The sequence below is a fragment of the Pteronotus mesoamericanus genome, unplaced genomic scaffold, assembly GCF_021234165.1.
Source record: "Pteronotus mesoamericanus isolate MK-2021 breed Mesoamerican mustached bat unplaced genomic scaffold, CSHL_Meso_final scaffold_31, whole genome shotgun sequence".
NCBI classification, from domain to species: Eukaryota; Metazoa; Chordata; class Mammalia; order Chiroptera; family Mormoopidae; genus Pteronotus; species Pteronotus mesoamericanus.
The window spans coordinates 35,253,862-35,280,968 of NW_026555312.1; the positions used below are offsets into that span (position 1 = coordinate 35,253,862).

Consider the following 27,107-nt stretch of genomic DNA (forward strand, 5'->3'; position numbering starts at 1 on the left):
TCAACTCACTTTGTTAAAGGCCAAGGATGTGTTCAATTTCTCTTTGGACCCATTAATTTTTCCCAGAAAAAACAAACAACAGTCCTCCACAGTAAGACTCATCCTAACCCCAACCAGCCTCAAAAGAGAAATTTAGCAAGAGTACTGGGGTTCTTCACAAACCTGTTTTACTACTAAGGAAACAACATAAAGTGCATGTCCCATAGACCATAAGTCAGCAGTCTCATCTTCAAATATGGGCAGCACAATTATAATTTGAATTTCAAATAACCCAACACAACTGACTTTCTACAAAGGATAAAAATCTCTTTAATTATTCAACCAGTCTTTAAATGTGAAATGTTAAGTCTACGTTAGAGATATAGTAATGAAATATTAACAAGTGTGCACCAGTACCTTAAATGACAAATCTTGAAAACAATGCAAATTCGAGACTTTCCTTATACTGTACCAATTCTTATACTTAAAGTGGTTTATGGTCTCCTTCCTCCGCCTTCTTCTCTGAGGAGCAGACTTGTAAAAACAATAATGCAAATTGTGCTAGATGGTAGTGGTTTGTTTTTCTTAAACCAAAGCTCTGCCAAATTTGTTGATCTACTTCATCTGCTCAAGTAGAATACTGTGTCAAAGATCTCACTTTAAGAAACCAGTATGATTGCTGTCTTCGCGAAAAGTTTAAAAATTCTTCCAGAGTAGTTTTCTTTTCTCCTCCAGTCTTCATTTCCTGCCTAAATCCAAGTTAAAATACACAATCTCCACTGGTCTTCAGTGCAGTTCAGTTCTGCACTCTGACCTTTCCTTTGCATGTCACAGTAGCTGTTCACATACATTAAATATTATAGATATCCTCTGCTCTTGACATGTGCACACTTACAAAAGCAGCTTTGTACTTTGTATGGTGTGTCTTTTTTTTTTTTTAACTATTTTGGGCCACAAAAAGCAGTTTTCTCCATTTCTATTCATGGTACTTTACAATTTTTAATGCATTACAAGAGTGCTTTGGAAAAGTACTAAGCCTCTATAAAATAGCTTGACATTTTTAAACAAATGAGTGTGGGTTTTTCACTTATGTAAGCATAGGCTTTTTTAATATTTCCACAAGATAAATATCTCAATTAAACTATAAGTGCTAAAGTGTGCCACAGTGATGGGCTTAGGAAACAGTTATACACTTAGAAGACCTAACCTTAGTGTTATTTACACTGACATTTCCCATATCACTTTGTCTGAAAAGTGAACAAATGATATTCAGCATGTGGCTGAATTTGTGCCAACTAATAAATGGGAATGGTATAGCTTTAAATGATCGTTATGTAACATATACTGTAACTTAGTCTAAACTGATAATTTCCTTAGCCCCTCTCTCCTAAAGCATAGAAACTTGATGCAGATAGGAGCCATTGCTAAGGCAGATTTTTTAAGATAACAAAGGAGAAACTGATAAATGTATATGATAAATCATCAGTATTATCAATTACTGATATTGAAATCAGATTTCATGTCCTAAAGCGTTGCTTTTCTAAATATTTCCTATTCTGGGACAGAAATTGGAGAAAGGATGATGATTCATTCAGAAAGCAATGACTCAATTCAGGTTGCAACTTTTCATTTAAGCACCACTCGAAAAGTGGACATAAAGCAAGTGATTCCTGTTTGCTTGTCACTATACCAGGTACATAGCTGAGACCTCAGACCTTAATTATACAATGCTTTCTCTATTACCGGAATCTAAGATTGCCTCACGACAAATAGGACCGGTAGAATTTCCGGATAACCAGCAATCAATGCAGTGGACATGATGCTCATGGGAATAATGTAGTTTACTAAGATTGTGGCCTTCTGTATATTCTGTAATGCAAACACTACAGGTTTTTAGTGCATCGTTTTCACCAGAACTTCTCATTGACAAGTTGTCAATCTGTTCTTTGGTGAGTCCTCTAGGTTGGTCATCATCATCCTCATTTAAGAGGAGAAACTGAACCAGACTAAGGAAGGGCAAAGAGCCACTGTCATCAAATGTTATTGGGACCCTGTGTCTACCCTCTCGTCTGGCACCTGATGAGCCTGATGATGAGCTTCTTTCATTACTACCTTCAAACACCTTTGAGCTAGTGTCTGAACATTCTCCACTGGAACTGGAACTGGAACTGGAACTAGGACTGGAAGTAGAACTTAAACTGGAACCAGAACTGCTTCTACCACCAGAACACCCTCTTCCATTCCGTGACTCTGCCCTTTCCATGTTTTGACTTGAGACTGACCCACTAGGCACTATCACTGTACATAAAGTAGCTTAATTCACCAAAAGCTGTCATTATTTGCCTTAGCATGGTCTGAATTGAAACAGATGTAGTCTCACTTAAACCAGTATTTAAGATTCTATGAATTGGAATTCTGGTGGTACTGATACAGGTACTCATGCCTGCCCACTCAGAACATGAAAATGTATGCCTAAAACTTCCTTGTTCACTTTCATAAGTGACAGTATTGTTTGGTGTCTGAGACATTGACTGAGTTCTGCTAGTTATGCTATCTCTCTGCCAATATTCTCCAGGATGTACTCTTCTTACTTGAAGGTCAAGGACTATGGTTGGAGGTCTCTGTCCTGATCCTGTAGATTCACCATTACCAGTTGTGTCCGAAGAACCTGCTCCTTGTGAGGCATTTCTCATTCCAGAAGCTGCAAAAAGACCTCTACTTGGCAAGTCAGATCCACTTATTTGTTGTCTCAATGTCACATGGTGCCAGGTTCTAGAACATCCTTCAGTCTCATTTACCGAAGGACGCTCAAAAGTCTGAGATGAGAACTATGATGAAATCTTCATGGAATTTCACCCCTGGGATGCAGAAGTGACCCACTTTTTCCATCTCTTGCTCGGGTTCTCCTACGGTCTGGCCTCCTGCTTCTTGCTCTTCTCTGACTTCTAGTAGGTGGGACTTCTCCTGTTACTGCTTCAGTTGACTTTTGTTCTGATCTGGATGACCTTGTGGATGTTGACTCAGGTTGTGGATTTTGCACTTGCCTTTGGCTGTTGTCCATGCTTTCTCTTCTGGAACATTTTACAGATGGCTCATTTTCATTATCTGGATTTTGACTCCCATTATTACCGTCAACATTGATTTCTAAACTGACTCTGAAATCACTGCTGTTTTCATTAGTCCGGCTCACTGCTTTCCAAGATTGGTTTCCTCTTTGCCCACTTCTTGTCATATTTCCAGTTTGTCCGACAGAGTTAAGCCAGTCTATTATAGAGTCACCTTTAGACACATCATCTAAAGATTCTCACCAAGTATCAAGAAAATGCCATTTCTCTTTTTTATGAGCAGTTACTTAGCACCAAATTAATCTATGCCATTTCTGGATAATCTTTGGCTGACATTTACTGTTACAAAGTTCTTCATCCATTCCATCCTCTACCCACACCCTGGGGTGTCTAGCAAATTTTTATCCCTCATAAGCCTATAATCTTCTTCAGTTTATTTACAAATTGATAGAAAGCTTCTTCCCCATCCAATCGGCCCATCTGACTTCTGCACTGTGTGGCAGACTGATCAACACTTCCTTTATCATTGGAATCTAAGATTTCCATCTCGATGAACAAGTGGAAAATTATCCGGCTGTTATGGAATAGTATTGTAATACAATAAACTGGATTTTAGTTTTCTTCACTCTCTGCTTCAGTTTTAGTTGTCGGGATCGGATTCCATCGGAAGGGCGGACGCCGCCGCCAAGTCTCCTCCTCACCTCCCTTGTCCGTGCTCTCAAGCCCGCCTCAGATGAATAGCTGGCTGAGACCCGTCTCTACCCCAGCGCCTGCTCCGAAATGTTGCTCCAGCAGCCATTATCTCCCCCATTGTTCCCCATTGTTCTCCACTGGTTTTTATAGCCAGAAGTTACGGGGACATTTCTTCCACGCACTGGAACCCTGGACTGGGGTACCTGGCTCCTCAGGGGGAACCTCTGCCCCTATGATACACCTCCAGGTTTTATCCACCACACATGGGTGTGGGGCTAGCCTTCTTAGTACCTCCACCCCTCCTACAAGACTGACCTCGCTTCTTTTCTATATTTTTAGTTCTAGGACTTCTGTGCAGCTAAATTTCAGGCAGTTCTCAATGATGGTTGTTCTGTAATTTACTTGTATTTTTGATGTGGTTGTGGAAGCTTCGAATTACTGAGTTTACCTATGCTCCCATCTTGCCCAAAATGTTTTTATTCTTTAAATATATTTCTATGCACTTCTACTTCTTGGACCTGGTATGTCCACATGACCTGCTTCGCACAGATCCCAGAAAGAGAAGGGATCTGGTACTGAACGCAACAAAGACTGAGAACTGAACTAATGGAACACCATCCATGGTCCTCAGATGGCCACTTCATGGCACCCAAGTGGAACAGAACTGAAGAGCCCTGCCAACAGCTTGGGAACTGAACTGCTTTGAATAACAGATTACAGGAGAGTTGGAACTCATGGTTTGAACCTAATCAGATAGATTGTCTTCCTTTACAAAAATACCTACATTCACCAGAGGATACAATTTTATGCAACTCAGTAATGTTTTAAAAAATTGTGCAGACATGTTGTGCAGACATCCTCATGATTTAATCCCAAGACATTTTCTCACCCCAGTAAAAGATCCCATACATGTTAAAAATAATAATTCCTAATTCCCTCCTCCTCCTATTCCCTGCCAACCACTAGCATACCTTCTGTGTCTTAGAATTACCTACTTTGGACACTTCACATAAGTGAATTAATATAATATGTGGTCTTTGTAATTGGTGTATTTCACATAGCATGTTTTTAAGTATCATCCAAGTACTTCCTTTTTAAACAAAATATTATTCTATTATATGGACATATCACATTTTTAAAATAAATTTATAACCCTGGCTGGTGTGGCTCAGTGTATTGAGCACCAGCCTGCGAACCAAAGTGTTGCAGGTTCGACTCCCAGGAAGGCCACATGCCTAGGTTGCAGGCCAGGTCCCCAGTACAGGTGCTCAAAAGGCAACCAGACATTGCTGTTTTTCTCCCTCTCTTTCTTTCTTCCTATCCCTCTGTCTAAAAGTAAGTTAATTTAAAAAATAAATATATAGTCGATAGACATGTGGGTTGTCTATTCATAACCCTTTAGTTATTATGAATAGTACTTCTGTAAATATCCATGTACAAATTTTTAAGCAGGTTTTGTGGTTTATTAAAATAAAGTATTAGCAAAATAACGTAAAAATGTTCTTAAGAGTTATGACTTTGAAAAGCACAATATAATAAAACTTAATATATTTTTATAAGTATCAAAAAGATAGCAGAATGGAAGCATGTGCTAGAATTTTACTTTCTGCAACATAAACAGAAGCAGAATAAGTACAAATAAGAAGCAGGCCTACAGTGCAGACATTGGTTTGGTCTTTATCATCTGTATATGAAGTATCTTTTTAGGAGTACAGGGGCAGGTACGTAAAAACTAGTTTTCATTACAATCTTATCCAATTTTAAAGTGACTTTCAAAATGCAACTTAACCAACAAGGTAGAGAAGAAAACTACTTGCCCAACTATTATCTTCAAGAATCCCTATAGTTAAAATACTTTATGAATGAATCAAAGCAACATCATCTGTGATGGAAAATCTGACTCTAAAAGATTTCTTCTTTTATAAAGAACCTGGGTTTGTTTGGCCTCACTGGAGTTTGGTTATAGCTAATATCAGCTAGTATCAAGAAAGCACTACCTAATAATGGGGAAGAAACCTACCTGTACACAAAATTCTGAACTTTTTAAAACAGCATCTTCAAATAAAAACTTACAGGGCAATAGTATGATGATTTTAAGAACAGAATTATTTAGACAAGAGCCACGCAAACCTTTTTCACTCAGCCAAGAATGACAGAAGAATCCTGCTATGACTGGGTCTTTTCAACAAGACGACTAATCACTGGTTTTAAAGTAATTGCAAACAGCACATATTATATTCTTGTCGGTTTTTGTGGACCATCCAATTTTCAGGTAATTCTTCAATTATAGCATAGTTGTATTGTAGAAGATAAGTTTCTATTATGAACAATTCATTGTAACAAAGGCTTGATAAATATTGCTACCTCTCGTAGTCAGGACATACTGAACATGAACTGCAGTCCAGTGAATTCCAAAGAACTGCTCAAGTTTCTGTGCAGCAGGTAAAAATGTTTATACAAAAGTAATGCCTTGAACACTTATTTTCCATGCACAGATCTTCTGAGAAGAAAACCTCCCCCAAATCCTACGTGCATCAATGAGGAAAATGCTGCTGTTCTGAGAAAAAAATAGGCATCAAACCTGAGATTACTCCCCAAAAGCTACCCTATTTAATATCTGAGGAGACCACCCACAAACCAATGCTTAGGAAAACTTACTCCCATAAAAATCACCAAACACTTCTGTACCACCAGGCTACCTGCTGCTTTAGAAGACCTGTGCTTAATTAACTGATGAGTGTGAGGACACATATCTATAATCCCACCCACAGGTTGAGGAGGTTTTGACTAAGAAGACAAAGAGAGGCCCTGACTCAATGGTTAACAGGTCCAAAATTGGTCATCATTGAAAGTTGAATTCAATAATTATTAAAAGATTCTTCCTTCTTCAGGGAGCATAAAAGGCATTAATATATTTTTGAGTGGGAAAGTGGTAATGATCCAAAGTAATATTAAGCAAATAACTAGAAAAAGTATCAAGAAATGGATCTAAACTGATATATTAGATGCTCTCTGTAACAAGCACAACACTTAGGCGCTATCCAACTTTTTAGACTCTCTCTGCTATTGACAGGATGTGATTTTTTTGTATAAACTTTCACCTTCAGCAGAATACTGTTACAAGGGGACCCATTTCCCACAGGTACCCTCAAATACAGAAAGTTTTATAATGGGAGCCCCAGTTCTTGTCTTGACAATAAATACATTTCATATCTGAATACTTACTGATCATTTTACACTCTAAAAGAAGGCCTTCCACTCAAATGTATAAAAAGTATGTGGCTACATCCTCTTTCTGTACTGTTGGGTGTAGCTTATTGAACTGTCTAATAATCTTACAGTGGATTTCACCTCGGACATCCAGCCAATTCTGTTATTAGAGTTTTCTTATATAACATTATTCATATTCTGATGTATATATTTGACATTTTGGTTGATGTCTTCCTTAAATTCCCTCTGAAGAATAAATGTTGGCCTCAGTAGACCAATTACATGCCTACTGGTTTTCATTTCACAACTTAAGTCAGGCAATACCAGCCAGACCATAATAAATATTATGTAGCAATGAGAGTCAAATGCACCTCTTACATTTTTTTCCCCAATTAACATCTTTTTGTTGCTTTAATTAATTACTGAGATTAATTTTGACTCTGTTCTTTTTGCATTTACTAAATTGGTTGTAATTTTATTATTCCCAGACTGTCTTTTCAGCTGGCATATGTTAATATGCTCTACATGCTATGAAATGTGATTATTTTAATGGTGTTAATGTTTAATAAACCATTCTTGAGACTAAATAAAACTTAAAACTGTAATTTTCTGAAATGATTTCTTTCAGAGGTATTTCCTTTTCATTGGTCAGAATTTTACTTACTTTTAAAAAATCTTCCTGGCAACTTTTATTTCCTATCCATGGATACTGGGTATCCTTGGGAATCATAGAAGCAGCTAGATTAAGTTTTTGTTTAAAATCCAGGGGTGTAGAATTGAGAACTTTTAGGAAATACAATAGGTTTATACTTCTCCCTGAAACTCTGAACAGCTAATGGCTTAAGTACTGCCATTCATGAGACACAACTCCTTAGGAAAAATGTAGAAAAGGCCAATCACATAAAATCCTCCAAACTCTTATAGCTGTGACATAAATACAAACAAATTTTAATTAACTGACAGCGTCAATAAAACAATAGTTTCCCTCAGTTCTAGCCCACTGAATTTGATTATGTGTATCTGTCATTCAACCTGGGTGATTTTTCCTACAAATTGTTCCAAAGTTATGCCACGAGCCTGGTAAGTTTTTAAAAAAGAAGTAAATAAAAATTGTCCTAATATTGAGCAAACATCCTCTTTCATGTGGCTGACTGAAAGGCGGAGAATGTGTGTCATTTAAAACTATGTCTAATGCTCAGGTGACTGTCATAAAGTATCCTTTCACCCAGAAAAGGGTTGTGAGCAGAAGTCCACGTGACAGGCACTTCATCTTAAAGAGCTAAATCCATCCATTGGCTGCACTTTGTAAAAGCAATGAGTAATGTCACAGAGAACAAAAAGAATCACATTCTCCTTTCCTCAAAAAATGCATTTCCTTCCTCATAAATGCAGAAAGGGCAAGGTAGAAAGTCAAAATCGAACTAACATTTTAAGCACAAGACTGACATGGCTCCATATACTTACAAAAAGCACTAGAAAATAAGCTTCTCCTAATAGGTGAGTTAGGTCACTTTTCTCAAAATTATGTCTTTGTTCTCATGCCATAACTAAGAGTTCAACTGAGTGCTCCCTAGAAGAAGGGGTTAAGAGTCTTTCACCCAAAGTCTTTAAGCATGATTGATTAAATGGACATCTTAGAGTTTTCACCTCTTCCCTTTGTAAGGATTGTGCTCTGGGTGACTAGTATTTACATAGAAGCCAGAAAGAAGAAAGAAGGGAAGAACAAAGGAATGAAAGAAAGAAAGAAAGAAAGAAAGAAAGAAAGAAAGAAAGAAAGAAAGAAAGAAAGAAAGAAAGAAAGAAAGAAAAAGGAAGGAAGGAAGAAAGGAAGGAAGAAAGAAAGAAAGAAGGAGGGAGGGAAGGAGGGAGGGAGGAAGAAAAAGAAGAAAAAGAGAAGAAAGAAGAAAAAAAGAACATGCATGGTAACTGACATGTACAGTTAAGATGAATATTTTAAAATCAGCTCCCTCAACAACCACCACTAATTCATTTAGGTATCAAACCAGTAGCCTCGTCTTTGGGGCCAGACTGAAAACACTTCTGTGGCAATAGTACACAAGTCCTTGCATGGGAAGCCTGATGTAATAAGAGCAATGGATCTAGTACATGATTTACCAACATTAAAGATGTCCATAAAACTGGAATTAAGAAGGCACTTTAAGCTGGAGCTACAGAAAAGCAGTATTATAATCTAGGCTGAAAATACAACAAAAGCTAAAAAAGCATACCTTCCTATGACTGTAATTTACAAATTGCAGTGTTTGTCAATATAAAAGAGGTACCAAGGAAATAAGGATGAACATCTGAGTCCAAGTCATTTGAGTTTGTTTCACAAGAGGTTACACTAAAAACTGTCACCCCATCAGTGTGCAAAATAAAAGATTAATGCATGTCAAAATTAGAATTCTTGCAACACTGGTCAAAAGCAGCAAACATAGCTGAACAAGGCTGCACATGCACTGTCACTAGCTATAAAGTAGTACTTGGGACAGGTTCTGAGTAAATGACACATACTGGAGATCTGTTGTAGGCAATAGTTTTTTTTTTTTAAAGGAAATGCTAAACAAAAGATATATTGAGTGAAGTCACAGTACACTGACAAACATTTAGCTGTATTAGGAGAAATCAAAATGGTGGAAGAGTGAATGGAAGTCACACTGACCTCCACCCAGGACCAATCTGGAACTACAACTAAATTGTGGAGAAGTCACCTGGAACAAACAACTGAACAATAGTGAGAGGAGCCTTCTAATCTCAGACAGATAGAAGAATCAGCTTTAGCACAACCTAACTGGTAAGGAGTGTGGTAGAGACTGGAGAAGGAAGGTGGGGTGCCCATGGGCAGCAGCGCCAGAAGGATATTGAAACGGCCAGTTGGATCCCCCTGAGAAGAGGGTGGCCAAAACCATGAGGGTGGATCTCTAGCCTACAGCACCAGACCCTCAAAAGTACACAGAAAACAGACAGCTGCAAAAAGTGGCAGGGTTTCTCTCTGCCAGAGACAGGTGGCTGGAGACTGAAAGAGCCATTTAAAGGGCCAACACATAAATTTTTATTTGCAGCCATTTACTGAGGTCTCTGGCAAAGGCGGGGACAGAGTGGGCTGGAGGTGACTGAGGAGAGACTGGAGGAGGAGGCTTTGGGAAGAGAACTGAGAGAGTAGCCAGTGGGATCCCAGTACTGACTCCTCCCCCATATGGCAGCAGCCATCTCACTCAGGCAGACCACTCCCCTGAGTAGCAGCAGTGTGAGAAGACAAAATAGCCCCACCCCTAGGAGGGGCTCTGCCCTGGCCTGGTGGTGCTAAAGCATGGCTGCTGATTACAGAGTGGCAGCCACAAATAGTAGATCCCTGGCTATAGGGGGAGCAGATTGGTCTAGAGACACTTGAGGAGAGAATGGAGATGGAGCTTTGGGGAGAACGGAGAGAGTAACTAGTGCGATCCCGGTGCTGACTCCTCCCCCATACACCAGCAGCCATATGGCTCAGGCAGATCACTCCCCTGAGCAGCAGCAGCTTGAGAGGACCCAATAACCCTGCCCCAAGGAGGAACTCTGCCCTGCCCTGTGGTGCCTAAGCCTGACTGCTGTGTGCAGAGTGACTAGATTAACAGCTGAAGGAGACAGCCACAAACAGTAGATAATTGGAATTCTCAAACAGACTGCCTAAGATCAGACAGGGTCAATATCTGACATCATTAGAGGCAGATCCAGAAAGAAAAAATTGAGGTCTCCTACCATAGAAGTTCACACCACAAAGTCAGGAAATCAAGATAGATTAACTTAAGAAGCAGAAGCAAAAGAGAAGAGTCTCACAAATAATGGGAAGACAAAGAAACAGCCCTCAGCTGAAGGGAAAGGAGGAATCCCTAGAAAGAGAACTAAATGAAATAGAGGCAAGTAAACTAGCAGATATTGAGTTCCAGACAAGGGTTCTAAGGAAGCTCAGTCAGCTCAGTGAACTCAGAGAGAATTACAGAAAACTACAGGGAAACTATGAGGAACTTACTGCAAACTATATCACCATGAAAAAGGATACAGAAACTATCGAAAAGAGATGAGAGGAAATGAAGAATACTATCTCTGAATTGAAGAACACAGTAGAAGGAATCAAAAGCAGGCTAGATGAAGCCAAGGATCGAATCAGTGAGCTGGAGGACAAGGTAGAAAAAAGCTCCCAGAAAGAGCAAGAAAATGAAAAAAGACTCAAAAAGAATGAAGAGGCATTGAGGGAAATGCAGGACAACCTGAAACATAATAATATCCTTATAATAGGGATACCAGAAGGAGAAGAAGGTGAGGAAGGGAAAGAGAGCCTGTTTGAAAAAGTGATGATGGAAAACTTCCCTAATTGGAGGAGAGAAAAAGTCATGCATATCCAGGAAGCACAGAGGATCCCACTCAAGAGTAATCCAATGAGACCCACTCCAAGACACATCATCATTAAAATGGCAAATATCAAAGACAAAGAGAGAATCCTAAAGCAAGCAAGGGAGAAAGAGGTAGAAACATATAAGGGAGCCCTGATACGGCTAGCTGTCGCACTGCGCAATGGCTACAGGGGCACGCTGCTGCAAGGGAGCGCCGCAGAGAGCACAGTGGTCCCTGAAACCTGAGGGAAACTGGCTGGGGCCCGTTGAGGTGGGAGCAGGGCTTTGAAACCTGCAGAGCCCGTCCTGGGGTTGTCACAGATGAGGGGGAATAAATAGAAAATGTCTCAAACACTTCTCTGTTTGCGGGAAGCACTTCCCTCTTACCAGAGAAGGCCGTGGTACATCCCTCTGGTGGGGAAGGCCCCATTGTCCTTTGTTCCAAGGCTTTTATTGAAAATCTTATCAGTGGGGTATGTAACAGGAATACATACATTATCTCATTACATCAGGATGGTAAGTTTCACAGTGAATATATGATGCTTTTAACAAGACGAGTGACAGGCGTACACTGATTTACATGGATCTGAGAGGAGACCAGAATCAACAATAGAGACTATAGATAAGGGGAAAGCAAATTTAAAGGCTCCTTAAAGATATAGGGTAAAAGGTGTAAATAAAGTAAATGTCTTAATGATACCAGGTAAGAGGTGTAAATAAAGGTCCTTCGCAGCATGAGCTGACCAGAGATCTGAAGGAGGAACAGAGCACACTCTAAAGAATTTACTTTTAGGCCTGATTACCCCAGGACTCGCCATATCTGATTTAGGGCTGTTTTTCTTGCACTGTTTCAAGCTTGAACCAGGCAGGGAGAGAGCCATCAAGGATTAAGGAGACTGCTTCTTGGCTGCAATGAGGACTCTGGCCGTGTCCAAGTCAAGTCGAGAGGTGCAGGGGCCTTTTCTCCCCCTTCTCAGTGTCCCCCAATTTCTGGTCTGCTGCCAAAATTGGCCAATAGCTGTCTTAGGTTGTATACCTCAGCACGAGGTAACTTACCAGTCATTGGCTATTTGACCATCCATGGCAAAGCCTGTTTTCCCAAGGCCTCCTGAATATTTCCAGCCTTGGGGCCCTTCCGGCCTGTCAGCAGGGTTACAGTTCCTGAAACCAGGCCGGGCATTTCCCAACAGCTAGCAGCTGACTTCTCAACAGAAACACGGCAAGTCAGAAGGGAATGGCAAGAAATATTCCAAGCATTGAAAAGCAAAGGCCTGCCACCAAGACTGCTTTACTCAGCAAGGCTCTCAATCGAAATGGAAGGTGAAATAAGGAGTTTCCCAGGCAAAAGAAGGCTAAAAGAATACACCTCCACCAAATCCTGCAAAAGATGCTAAAGGGACTGCTTTAAGATGAAGAAAAAGAGTCTATGAATACCCAGTCCCTTTCACAATTGCCAATATTACCAATAATATATATATTATTATTTATTATTATTAATATATATAAAAATATTACCAATATTTTTAAATATGCATTAACCTGATTATGACAATGATGTATTATTTTAATTGTTCTTTTATTATTTGTTGAAACTAAACCTGTTTTTGTATATTTCTTGCCTATTTCTATTATTTTTAAAAAGCTTTAAATGACTTTTTGATATTCTTTATCCACTTTTTGATTAAAGGGTTGTAGAACCTTTTTCCCCCCCAAAACACACCATTAACCCTTTTTTAGATGTGTTGCAAATACTTTCCTATTCTATTACTTGTCCTTTAACTTTTTTTATATGTATATTACTGTACAGTCTTAAATGTTTAATATAGGCATATAGTTATATTTTAATATAGTCATATAGTTAATATTTTACTTTATAGCTCCTGGGTTTGAATATTTTACTTCAGGGTAAGAAAAATATTAGTTTGTATTTTGTCCTAAAACTCCTTAGATTCTACATATTGATTTTTAACTCACCTGAATATTTTTTGTATAATGTGTGAAATAGGGCTCTGTATTTGTTTTATTTCAAGTAATAGTGGTCCATACACCTTATTTGTTGAATAAGCCTTATTTAACCCATTGATTTGAAATATCAACTTAATCATATTACATTGTTAGATATATATATGTTTGTCTCTAGAATGCTCGTTATATTTCATGGATCTACTTGATTATTTCTCTGCTGGTATCATGTTCATTTGATTGCTGAGAATTAATAATGGTTTTAAATTTTTTAGTATTTTACAATGGATTTTGACTTTCAAAATAAATAAATAAAATCAATCTGCATTTAGAAGGAAACAAAGAAAGAAGAAAGAAAGAGAGAGAGAGAGAAAGAAAGAAAGAAAGAAAGAAAGAAAGAAAGAAAGAAAGAAAGAAAGAAAGAAAGAAAGAAAGAAAGAAAAGAAAGAAAAGAAAGAAGGAAGAGAGGGAGGGAAAGAGATGGAAGTCCTACCTTTTGTGACAACATGGATGGAACTGGAGACTATTAAGCCAAGTGAAATAAGCCAGTTCATGAAAGACAAATACCATATGACCTCACCTATAAGTGGACTCTATTCAACAAAATAAATTAACAAACAAAATAAACCACAGGCATGGAAACATGGAGCAGAGTGAAAGCGACCAGAGGGGATGGGGAAAGAGGACAATGGTGGAAAGAAGGGGAAGGAGCTAGACAAAGAACATGTATGAATGATCCATGGACATGGACAACAGAGTGGGAATTGACTGTGGGAGCAGAGAGTGGGGGATGGGATGTGTAGAGGTGGGTAAAGGGGAAAAACTGAGACAACTGTAATAGCATAAACATGATTTATAAATTTAAAAAAAGAGTTGAAGGGAAGACTTTTCACTGTATACCCTCTAATACTATTATAACTTTTCATCATGTGTTATTTTACATTTTCAAAAATAAGTTGAACAAATTTTTAAAAATTGTTGGGGCAATAAGGCAAATGTATGTTACAGTTTAAGATTAATACCAAACTTTGAAACTGGGACACAATAATTTCTCTGCACCTTTCATAGCACTTTTGAGAGTTAATCACATGAACATTAATACAAACAAATGTAGATTCATCACAAAATACAAATGCATTGGTTACAGTTATGTAGAAAAAAATAAGATGTTTTCAGTGTAAGTTCTCAGTATCTGTATTGAAAGTTTTCCTAAAATTAAAACAAGTTCACTAATAATATAGTTGAAAAGAATACTTCTGCACTATGAAACAGAAGCTATGGGGTTAAGAGGGGAGCCTATCTGAGTGAGGACTTTATCGAGCCACTGAAGAGGCCCATGAAGATGAATCTCAGTCCAACATGGGGTGCTGGTAACATCTTGCCAGTGGTATTTTGCTCCCCAGCCCATGACAAAACTCATTCTAATTGTGCACATTTTGGTGAGTTCATATACTGCCTCAAACCCATGGTTGACAGATGTAGCCAGAAGTTGCACAAACTCTTGACTTGAAAATTTTGAGGCTGCAGCTTCTGGGAATCTTACAGGCAGTGGTAAGATGAAAGCCATGATGGAAGTTGCAGTTCCTGGTCTGCACAAATATACTGCTGTCACTGAGACACTCTGCATACACCTCTCTGCCAACATAGTACAGATGAATGCCTTTTCCCATATGTCACCTAGTGTTTTCAATTGTTGAATTATGATTAGCATATGACAACAAATCCAAGCAGAATCTATTTTTGTTATTGGAAGGGTCTGTGGATCCATCTACTAGCACATTAATAGAAGATGCATGAAAAGCTTCCCCAACACAATTATTTAATTCATAGTAAACAATTGAACACCAATGTTTCGGCTCTTCATAGGCAACAGGGCATAATCTGCTGGATATATTGGGCATAATCTTAAGAGTCATATTATTGCTCGTATCCATGGGAATTAACTTGACCCATCTGATCATCTGGTGGCATATGGGCAGGAGGAAGAATATCAGCTGGCAGCTGAAATGGACTTCCTGGTCCAGAACTTGCTGAGGAGTTAGGATAGATGCTGCTAGCAGGGGAAGAGGGTTAGGGGCTGTTTGGAGATAATGGAAAAGGAGTGTTGTTGGGTTGGTGGAAAGAGTCTGCAAAAGTTGCATTTTGTGGCATGTGTGATTGATTCATTGTGGCTCAGGTTTCTAAGTTGAACCAGAAAGCTGTGTTGTGGATTGAATTCATTATGACGAGGCACTAATACTGGAGTTAAGACTGGACTCTCCACTCTCTTATAGTGATATGGGTTCATACAAACTTCTTTTTGCTTGGATACAAAAGGAAACTCACAAATATCCAATGGTTTTAGCTCATGATGGCTCTGCAAACCAGACCAGTGCCGAAGACAACAATATATCACATAGGGTAAACCTTTTCTGTGAATAACCTGCAGGCGTCCATCTAAAGACCTGGGAATTGTGACACACTTGCTTGGCTGCCCTAGACTGCTCAAAGCTTTCTCCAGTTCCTCCATGGCACCGTTTTTCCTTTTTAACTTTTTCACCAAAGCATCGACTGCCTTTTCTCCTCCTCATTACCTTTCTTCCAGCTCAACAATAGCTTTACTGCTGGACTAGTAAAAGAAAACAATGTGGCCATTGACATTATTTGATGTAAATCTTCGGAGACCTCCCTGCAACTCAGTCAGTGGCTACTGAAAGAACAGATCACAGAAGCAAAGTTATATACAGGTCCTAAGCAGAAGTTCCAATTTAAAAGGCAAGAGTGACATTTATCTTCATAAGTGCCATAAGCTTCTTTCACTGGTTCAAGTGTCTCCGGCTGGCTGGGCACACTCTCTGGTGCCATTGCTGCGCTTCCCCCCAGTGCAACTTTATTCTTGTGTACAAATTTTTGTGTGGACATACATTTTCACCCAATTTATAAGCATAGCATGTTTTTTGTATGTCTTCTTTAATTCCTTTAAAAAAGATTGTATTGTTTTCAGTCTACAAATTTTACATTCTTTGGTTAAATTTGTAAGTATTTTATTCTTTTCAATACTATTCTAAATGAATTGTTTTCTTAATTTCATTTTTTATTGTTTATTGCTGGTCTGTAGTAGAAGATAACAGACTTTTGGTTGGCCTTTTATCATGCAAACTTGCTGCACTGGTTTATTAGATCTAATAGGTTTTCCCTGAGAATTCTTTAGGGTTTATATACAAGGCCTGTCTGGAAAAAGTCCAGCCATTTTTAATATAGTGAGAATGGTTAGAGCAACATCGGTGTAACCTGGCAGCCAAGGAGGGTGAACTGGAAGGCATGTGCATAAACAATGACATCTTCACTGTACTAGTCAGTGGGGTGCAGTAGATGCAGTTAAGGGAGCATGTGTACTTTGTGGCCATTGCATTCAAAATGACTGAGTGAGTAGAACAACAAATCTGCAACAAATTTTGTGTTAAGATTGAAAATTCTTCTGTGGAAACTATTCGGGTGATTCAGAAGTCTGCGGCTATGGGCAATGAGTGATTGGCTGCTTCATCACAACAACACTGCCGCTCATGCATCATGTCTCATGCAAAGATTTTTGGTGAAACATCAAATCACTTCCAGCCCAGATTTGGCACCCTGCGACTTCTGGCTTTTCCCAAAACTAAAATAACCTTTGAAAGGGAAGAGATTTCAGACCATCAATGAGGTTCAGGAAAACATAATGAGACAGCTGGGAGATCTGTGTGAAATCCCAAGGTGCCTACTTTGAACTGGACTGAAGTGTCATTGTCCTGAGTGCAATGTTTCTTGTATCTTGTATCTTCTTCAATAAATGTCTCTATTTTTTATAGTACATGGCTGGATACCTTCTGGACAGACCTCGTATAAGATGATGTCATCTATGACTAGAAATATTTTTATTATTTCTGTTCTATATGGATACTTTTTATTTGTTTTTCTTTGAATAGAAGTAATGTCTTGCTCCTGATCTTAAGGGGATGACTTTCAGTCTTTTGCCACTATGCTGATGTCAGCTGTTGGATTTTTTTGTAGATCCTCTTTACCAAGTGAGGACATTCCTTTCTATTCCTATATTGCTGAGTGTTTCTATCATGAAAGAGAATTAGGGTTTCTTAAATGCGTTTTTTTCTGAATCTATTGAGCTGATCATGTAGTTCTGTCCATTAATTCTATTAATATTTTATAATACACTGATTTTTATATGTGAACCATATACCTGGGATAAATCCCACTTGGCCTTAGTGTTTGTTTTTTATGCTGCTGGAATCAATTTGCTAAGCATTTTGCTGAAGATATTTGCATGCATATTAATAAAGGATAATGTTCTTTAGTTCTCTTTTGTTGTCTTTTTCAGGCTTTGGAATCAGAGTAGTACTCTAGTTACAGATCAAGTTAGGAAGAGCTCTATTCTCTTCTAAGTTTTCAAAGTTTGAAAAGAATTGGCATTCATTCTTTTTTAAAAGTATGGTAGAATTCACCAGGGGAGCCATTTGGTCCTAGGCTTTTATTGTTGGTTGTTCCTGGATTACCAACTCAATCTCTTGTTATAGATTTATTCAAATTTTCTCTTTCTTCTTGAGTCACTTTTGGTAGTTACTGCTTCTCTAGGAATTTGTTCATTTCATTAAAGTTATCTAATTCATTGGCATATGTTTGTTCATAGTATTCCCTTACAATCTTTTATATTTCTGTAAATTGGCATTAATATAACTTCTTTCATTTCTAATTTAGTTAGTTGATCCTTCTCTCTTCATTAATCTAAGAGTTTGTCAGTTTTTAAATCTTTTTGAAGAACTAACTTTTGGTTTTGTTGATTTTTTAATTGTTGTCTTTTAAATATTTTTAATTTTTAACTGTGGTAAAAATATGTAATATAAAATGTATCATCACCAATTTTAAGTAGAGTTAAGCATATTTGCATTGCTGTTCAACAGCTTTTCAGAAACTTTTGATTTTGCAAATCTAAAACTTTAAATACACTAAACAAGTTTCTATTTATTTCCCTTTTCTCCTAACCCTTGCTAATCACCATTAACATTCTGTTTCTATGAATTTGACTACTTTAGATACATCATATAAGTGAGTACTTGTATTTGTCTTTTGGTGATTGGCTTATTTCCCTTAGCATATCATCCTCAAGGTTCATTTATAGTGTAATATGTGACAGGATTTCCTCCACTTTTAAGGTTGAATAATTTTCATTGTGTGTATAACCACATTTTGTTATCCATTTATGTCATTGGAAATATGCATTGTTTCTACCTCTTGGCTATTATAAATAGTGTTATGAACAAGTATGTGTAAATATCAATTCAAGAACCAGCTTTCAAGTCTATTGTTTATACAAACAGAAATGAGATTTCTAGGTCATATTGTAATTTAACTTTAAACTTTTTGAGAAATTTTCATGTTTTTCATAGTGTTTGTGCTATTTTACACTACCATCAACAGTGCACAAGGGTTACAATTGCTTTTTATCCTTAAAAATTGTCATTTTCTGGGTTTTGGTTTTTTTTTTAGTCATCCAAACGGATGTAAAATAATTTCATTAATTTTTTTTAATGTTTTGAATTACAGTTGATGTTCAATATTATGTTACTTTAAGTTGCATAGCATGGTGGTTAGACATTTATTTAACTTGTGAAGTAAGTAAGTAGTCTAGTAACTCCCTAACACCATACATAGTTAACACAATATTACTGGCTATATTCCCTATGTTTTATTTTACATTCTCATGATTATTTTCTAACTTCTTAATCGGTTCAATTTTATCAACCATCCTCTCTACCCCTTTCCCATCTGACAACCATCAGTCTGTTATTCTCTGTATCTATCAGTCAGTTTTTGTTTTGTTTGTAAAGTTTTCTTTTTAGATTTTAGGCATCAGTGAAATCATATACATCTGACTTTGTCTGACTTATTTCACTTACCATAATAACCTCTAAGTCCATTCATGTTGTTGTAGATGGCAGGATTTCATTCCTTTTAATTTATTGTTGTTTAGTTACGGTAGTCCTGCCTTTTTCCCCATCGCTCACCCCTATCCCATTCCCCTCCCCCCGACTCTCACAGTCAATCCCACCAGCTGTCCATGCCCATGAGTCTTCTATTCATGTTCCTTTCCTTGCCCCTTCCCCTTCTTTCCCCCATTACTCCCCTACCCTGAACCCTCTGGTCACTATCAGTTTGTTCTTTATTTCCATGTTTCTAGTTCTATTTTACTCACTTGTTTGTTTTGTTGATTAGATTCCACATGTAGGTGGATCCTATGGTATTTGTCTGTTACTGCCTGGCTTATTTCACTCCAGTTCCATCCATGCTGTTGCGAAGAGTAGGAGCTTTCTTTCTTTCTTTCTGCTGCATAGTATTCCATTGGGTATATGTGCCATAGTTTTTTGATCCACTCATTTACCGATGGGTACTTAGGCTGTTTCCAGCACTTAGCTGTTATATATCGTGCTGCTATGAACACTGGGGTGCACAGGTTCTTTTGAATTGGTGATCCAGTGTCCTTAGGGTATAGTCCCAGCAGTGAGATTGCTGGATAGAAAGGCAATTTAATCTTCAGTTTTTTGAGGAAATTCCATACTGTTTTCCACAATGGCAGCACCAGTCTTCATTCCCATCAACAGTGTACTAGGGTTCCCTTTTCTCCACAACCTCACCAGTACTTGTTTGTTGATTTATCAATGATGGCATTCTAACCAGTGTGAAGTAGTATCTCATTGTGGTTTTAAATTGCATCTCTCTAATGGCTAGTGATGGTGAACATTTTTTTTCATATGTCTATGGGTCCTTTGTATGTTCTCTTTTGAGAAGTGTCTGTTCAGGTTCTTTGCCAATTTTTTAATTGGATTGTTTTTCTTCCTCGTGTGGAGTCACATGAGTTCTTTACATATTTTGGAGACCAAACCCTTGTCTGAAGTACCATTAGCAAATATGTTTTCCCATACAGTTGGTTCCATTTCCATTTTGTTGCTGTTTTCTTTAGCAGTGCAGAAGGTTTCTAGTTTGATATAGTCTCATTTGTTTATTTCCTTTATATCCCTTGCCTTAGGCATTGTATCTGTGAAAATATAGCTGCATGGGATATCTGAAATATTCCAGTCTATGTTCTCCTCTAGGACTTTTATGGTATTTCAACTTGTATTTAAGATTTTTTTTTTTTTTAAATTAAATACTTTTTATTGTTATAAGAAACATTATATGCATATTTTCCTATATATGTTAGAAGGTTTTGGGGGGGGTTTGTTTTGTTTTGTTTTTAAATTTATTTACTTTTTAAATACATTTGTCTCTGCCTCCCCCCCCACCACTTTCCCTTGCCTCCTCCCTCCTTCCCTCCCTCAGCTCTTCCCCTTTGGTTTTGTCCATGAGTCCTTGCTATATGTTCTTTGACTTTCCCCTTCCCTTCCCTACCCTGCCCCCCGCTTCCCTCTTGTCTCTGTTGATTTCTTTTCCTTTCAGTGTTGCTGGTCATATTTTCCTTGCATCTTTGCATTTAAGACTTTTATCTATGCTGATTTTATTTTGGTGTATGTTGTAAATTTGCGGTCTACTTCCATTTTTTTGCACGTAGCTGTTGAGATCTCTTAAAACCCTTTATTGAAGAGGCTATTTTTACTCCATTTTATGTTCCTTCCCCCTTTGTCAAATATTAACCAACCATATTGACATGGGCTTATTTCTGGGCTCTCTATCCTGTTCCATTGATCTATGTGTCTGTTCTTATGCCAGTACGAGATTGTTTTGATACAATGGCTTTGTAATGTAGTTTATATCCAATATTATGATCCCTCCTACTTTTTTCTTCTTTCTCAAAATTACTGAGGCTATTCATGGTCATTTATGGTTCCACATAAATTTTTGAAATGTTTGTTCTATGTCTGTGAAATATGTCATTGGTGTTTTGATTGAGATTGCATTGAACCTATACATTGCTTTGGTTAGTATGGACATTTTATTGATGTTAATTCTTCCAATCTAATTCCAAACAGCATATTCTTCCATTTACTTGTATCTTCCTTAATTTCTTTTTTTTTAAATTAACTTAATGTCTTACCATACTTCTTTTATTTTTTAGATTAGTACATGGATTCTCACAGTGTCTTCTAGTTCAAGGCCATTAGGAACAAACTTGTCATTAAATAAGGTTGGATTTATTGATTTATTGAACCAAAGGAGAATTCACACCTTGGGAAACTGATGTCTCAGAAAGATGTTGGGAATTTTTATAGGATTTGTGCTTGTGTTAATTAATTTGGGGGTAAGAGTCAAGGAAGCAAGACATTCTAGAAACAAAGATGGTTATAGTTCTTATAACAGCCTCTGAAAAACAGGGAGCCAGACTATCACACCCAAACATTGTAAAGATATCCCCCCAAATTTGTCTGTTCTTTTCTAGACATCCAAGAAGCTCCCCCTACCCCCCATCTAATTCATGGGCTGTTCTGCGATATTTATGAAGTATTTACTCTTGCATAAATTTCTCTTTGGTTAGCTAAGAAGAAATTAAGGACTATGTTATTATCTATGACGACTCTGCCTAATAAATTTACATTTAAACCCAGGCTTTGTCACAGATAAAGTTGGACACTAGCTAAAGTAAGAAAGACAGATTTTTAAAATCAGTAATACACTATTTCAATAGAGAAAAGAGTACAAGAAGAACTGAACTCAACTTTAATTTTTGTAGCTGTAACAGAATGTTTTCAAGGGAGAATGAATAAATAGGGAGGGCACTCAGTAGAGTCAGGAAATTGAAAAATTCCAAAAAGTTGGAATGGAAGTTTGGTTCATGTCAAAAGCATCTAGGTTTGCTAACTGGCACTTACAGAGGTTAGGCTCCCACCTTCCCATTAGATACTGAGAAGCAGGGGCCCTATCTTCAGGTGTTGGTTGAGACAAACAGTAAATTCTTTTGACAGCCTTGAGTTTGCTATAGAAGGGGGGTTTGCTATACTTATATGAAATATCTTTTCCCATCCCTTTACCTTCAGACTGTGTGTGTCTTTTGATCTGAAGTGGGTCTCTTGTAGCCAGCTTTTCTTTGGTTCTTGTTTTCTTATCCATTCAGCTACCCTATGACTTTTGATTTGAGCATTTAATCCATTTATGTTTAAAGTGATTATTGACAGTTATTGCCATTTTATTATTCACATGTTCTTTTTTAAAAAAATTTCTTCAGTATTGTATAGTTTTCTGAGTACAGGTCTTTTACCTCCTTGGTAAGGTTTATTCCTATGTACTTTATTTTTATTGTTGCTAGAGCAAATGGTATTTTCCCCCTAATTTCTGTTGCTGATATTTCATTGTTGGTTTACAAAAATGCCTTCAATTTCTAAAATTAACTTTGTATCCTGCTACTTTGCCAAATTCATTTATTAGGTTGAGTAGTGTTTTGGAGGAGTTGATAGGGTTTTCTATGAACACTGTCATGTCATCTGCAGAGACAGCTTTACTTCCTCCTTTCCAACTTGGATATCTTTATTTTTTTCTTGTCTGATCATGGTGGCTAGAACTTCCAAACTATGTTGAATAGAAGTGGTGAAAGTGGGCATCCTTGTCTTGTGCCTGATATTAAGGGAAAAGCCTTTTGTTTTTACCCGCTTAGTATGATGTTTGCTGTAGGTTTCTCATATATAACCTTTATTATGTTGTGGTATTCTCTCTCTATTCTCACGTTGCTGAGTGTTTTTATCATAAATGGGTGCTGTACTTTATCAAATGCTTTTTCAGCATCTATTTATATAATGGTGTGGTTTGTGTCTTTTGTATTGTTTATGTAGTGTGTTACTTTTATTGACTTGCATACATAGTACCATCCTTGAATCGGTTGGATGAATCTCACTTGCTCATAGTGTATGATCATTTTAATGTATTGCAGGATCCAGTCTGCCAATATTTTGTTGAGGATTTTAGCATTATGTTCATCAGCGATATTGGCTTGCAGTTTTCTTGCTTTGTTATGCCATTATCTGGTTTTGGAATTAGGATAATACTGGCCTCAGAAGAAGAGTTTGGGAGTCTTCCCTCTTGTTGGATTTTTGGAATAGCTTGAGAAGAATTGGGGTTAGCTCTTCTCTGAATGTTTGGTAAAATTCTTCTGTGAAACCATCAGGGCTAGGGCTTTTGTGTGCTGGGAGTTTTTTGATTACTGCTTCAATTTCACTAGCTGATATTGGTCTATTCAGACTTTCAGTTTCTTCTTGACTCAGTTTTGGAAGAAAATATATTTCTAGAAATTTGCCCATTTTCTCAAGATTTTCAAATATTTTGGCATTTAGTTGTTCATAATAATTTCTTATAATCCTTTTTGTATTTCTGTGGTGTGGGTTGTAATTTTACCTCTTTCGTTTCTTGGTTTTATTTATCTGGGTCATTTCTCTTTTTTTACTCAGTGAGTCTGGTTAAAAGCTTATCGATTTTCTTTAGCTTTTCAAAGAACAAGCTCCTCAAGTTATTGATCCTTTGGAGTGTTCTTTTAGTCTCTATGTCATTTAATTCTTCTCTGATCTTGATTATTTCCTTCCTTCTACTAGCTTTGGGCTTTGTTTGTTGCTGTTTTTTCTACAGTCTTGTAGATGTAGGTCATTTATTTGAAATGTTTCTCTCTTGTTTAGGTAGGCCTGTATTGCTATAAACTTCCCTCTCAGGACTGCCTTCACTGTGTCCCATAGGTTTTGGGTTGCTCTGTGTTCATTTTCATTTGTTTCCAGAAACTTTTAAATTTCTTCCTTGATCTTATTGTTTACCAATTTGTTGTTTAATGATATGTCATTAAGACTCCATGTATTTGACTGTTTTTGAGTTTTTTCCTTGAGGTCCATTTCTAGTTTCAAGCTATTGTCATCTGAGAAAATACTTGTTATGATTTCAATTTTCTTGAATTTGTTGAGACTTGTTTTGTGTCCTATCATGTGACCTATCTTTGAAAATATTCCATGTGCATTTGAAAAGAATGTATATTTTGCTTCTTTGGAGTGATAGTTTCTGTATATATCAATTAAACCCATTTGGTCTAGCATGTCATTCAGTGCCATGATGTCCTTGTTGATTCTTTGGAAGATTTGTCCATTGTTGACAATATGGTGTTAAAATCACCTATTATAAATGTGTCATTCTCTCTCACTTTCTTGATTTCCTCCAAGATTTTCCTTATATATTTGGGTGCTCCTATATTGGGTGCATATATATTTACAATTTTTATAGCTCTTAATGTATTCTTCCCTTTTGAATTATGAAATGACCTTCTTTGCCTCTTTTTATGGTCTTGTTTTGAAATCTATTTTTTCTGATATAAGTAATGCTACTCTGGCTTTTTTTCCCCTCTCCATTTTCTTGGAGTATTTTTTTCCAACCCTTCACTTTCAATCTGCGTGAATCTGAGAGATTGACTTGGGGCAAAGATCGGTCATTCCGTAACCTTTTTCTTATTTCTTCTTCTTTCATCTGAAAAGCAGTATTAAAGAATGAAAAAGAATCCAAATAATGTTCTTCAAATTTTCATTAACATTGTCTGTATTTAACATTTATGGCTCTTCAATTTCATTATTCAGTCATTTTACAAAGCTAAGTTGAGGAAGTATTGTTGAAGACAGATGCACTCCCTACCCTGATGGAGCTCCTAATCTATTTGGAAAAGCCCAGAAGAGAGAAAGCAATGAAGGCTGTCACAGGGATCTGGGGACCATGTTCGCAGGTGCTGCAGGAGCTGCTGATGGTCTGCACACCTTCCTCTCAGCTCCCATCCTCCTCCCCGGCACCTCCCCTCCCCTCTAACCTCACATAACGTTTTTTTTTCCCCCTATGAAGAAAACTCCATTCTTAACTGAGTGTTGATCTTTTGTTCTGAGTTGGGTCTCTTGTATACAGCATATATGCAGGCCATGTTTTCTTATCCTTTCAGCTACCCTATGTCTTTTGATTGGAGCATTTAATCCATTCACGTTTAATGTCACTACTGAAAGGTACTTATTCATTGTAATTTTTCTTTTTGTACCCGTATTCCTCTCTTTTTCACTCTACAATTTCATCTTCTTAAAACAGTCCCTTTAGCATATCTTGCAATGCTGGTTTGGGGGAGGTGTGCTCTTTTAGCCTTCTTTTGTCTGGGAAACTCCTTATTTCACCTTCCATTTTAACTGAGAGGCTTTCTGGGTAGAGTAGTCTTCATTACAGGCCTTTCCTTTTCATTGCTTGGAATATTTCTTGCCATTCCCTTCTGGCTGTAGTGTTTCTGTTGAGATGTCAGCTGCTAACATTATCGGAGCTCCCTTGTATGTTACTATCGATTTCTCCCTTGCTGCTCTTAAGGTTCTCTGCCTTTAAAATTTGGCATTTTAATTATGATGTGTCTTGGATTAGACCTCTCTGGGTTCCTCTTAATTGGGACCCTTGTGCTTCTTGAAATAGCATGGGTTTTCCCCTCTCCAAGTTAGAGAATTTTTCTGCCATTATTTTTTCAAACAGGTTTCCTTGCTCCTTTTCTTCTCCTGGTATTCCTATGATTCAAATGCTGTTAAGTTTCATGTTGTTCTGCAGTTCCCTTCAGCTATCCTCATACTTCCTGAGTCTTTTTTTCATGCTGTTGCTGTACCTGGGTATTTCTTTCTACTCTGTCTTACAGCTTATTAATTCGGTCCTGCTTCATCCAAGGTGCTTGTAATTCTTTCTAGTGTATTTTCTATTTCGGCTATTATATTCTTCATTTCTTCCCAGTTCTTGTTTATAGTTTCTATTTCCTTTTTCATGCTGTTGCAGTTCCCCCTCAGTTCCTTGTAGCTGTAACTGGGTTCCCTGGGTGTCCTTATAACCATTTTTTAAAAATTCTATGTATGATAGATTACTTGACTCAATTTCATTTAGCTTTTTTGCTGCGGATCCTTCCCTTCCTTTCGATTGGAGGGGGTCTTTCTTTGTCTCCCCATTTCAGGTGGTTTTTGTTTTTTTGTTTCTGAATCTCAGGGTGCTATGCTTTGCCTGCCTGTCTTCATGGGATAGACTTCTGTGATAGAAGTTACGTGGGACTCAGTGGTGCAGTCTCTTTGAGCTCTTTGTCTGGATGCTCTAGGAACACCTTTTCTTCCATTTGTGTGGTCTCTCTTATTGTACTTGTGTTTTACTTGTTGGTGACATCTTTCTTGTTAGGTTCTCCTCTCCAGCAGGCTTACTGGTAGTCACAACTCCCACCTTGTCCTGTATGCTGTAGTACAGGTGTTTGCTAACAAAGCAATATTACCAGATAATGAAAACTACACCAGCAAAAAGAACACCACTACCTCATCAGCCATCTCAACCACAATTGAGCAAAGATTAATAAATGTGAAGAGAGATTACGGATATTATAACCTATGACAAAGGGAATCTGAGATGACTAAAAGAGGGGAAAATGTTATAGAGTGGTAAGAGGGAGGAGAATTGACAAGAGTTGGGTTATAACCGAGTTGAAAAAAGGGAGAGAACAAAATGTAAAATGTAAGTAAAACATGAAGAGGCCATGGGAACAATGGGGTAAGAAAGGGTAAGAAAAAAGAAGAGTACACTATGAGGTCTGAAGTAAAATTCAAAAGGTATTGTATCAAACAGGAGCAAAACTACAGAAAAACCACAGCAAGGTTGATTGCAACAGCTGAATGAAGTTTAATAATGGTGGAATGGGAATGAGAATATTGTACAAATGAGAAAAGTGAATATGAGATGTCTACCATAAAGAACAATGATTTTGAGAGGTTGGTGAAACAAACAAATAAGAGTAAGGAATAATGCTCAGGTTGATAGAAGGAGAGAAAAAATGAAATATGATTCCTCACTCAACTGATAGGAGCAGGGGGAT

The 27,107-nt window shown here is 37.5% G+C and overlaps 2 pseudogenes; both read right to left on the minus strand.

Moving 5' to 3' along the window:
• Positions 1-1,699: 1,699 nt before the first annotated feature.
• LOC129085772 (E3 ubiquitin-protein ligase RLIM-like) lies at positions 1,700-3,590 on the minus strand (annotated as a pseudogene).
• Positions 3,591-14,540: 10,950 nt separating this feature from the next.
• LOC129085773 (mothers against decapentaplegic homolog 5-like) lies at positions 14,541-15,919 on the minus strand (annotated as a pseudogene).
• Positions 15,920-27,107: the final 11,188 nt, after the last annotated feature.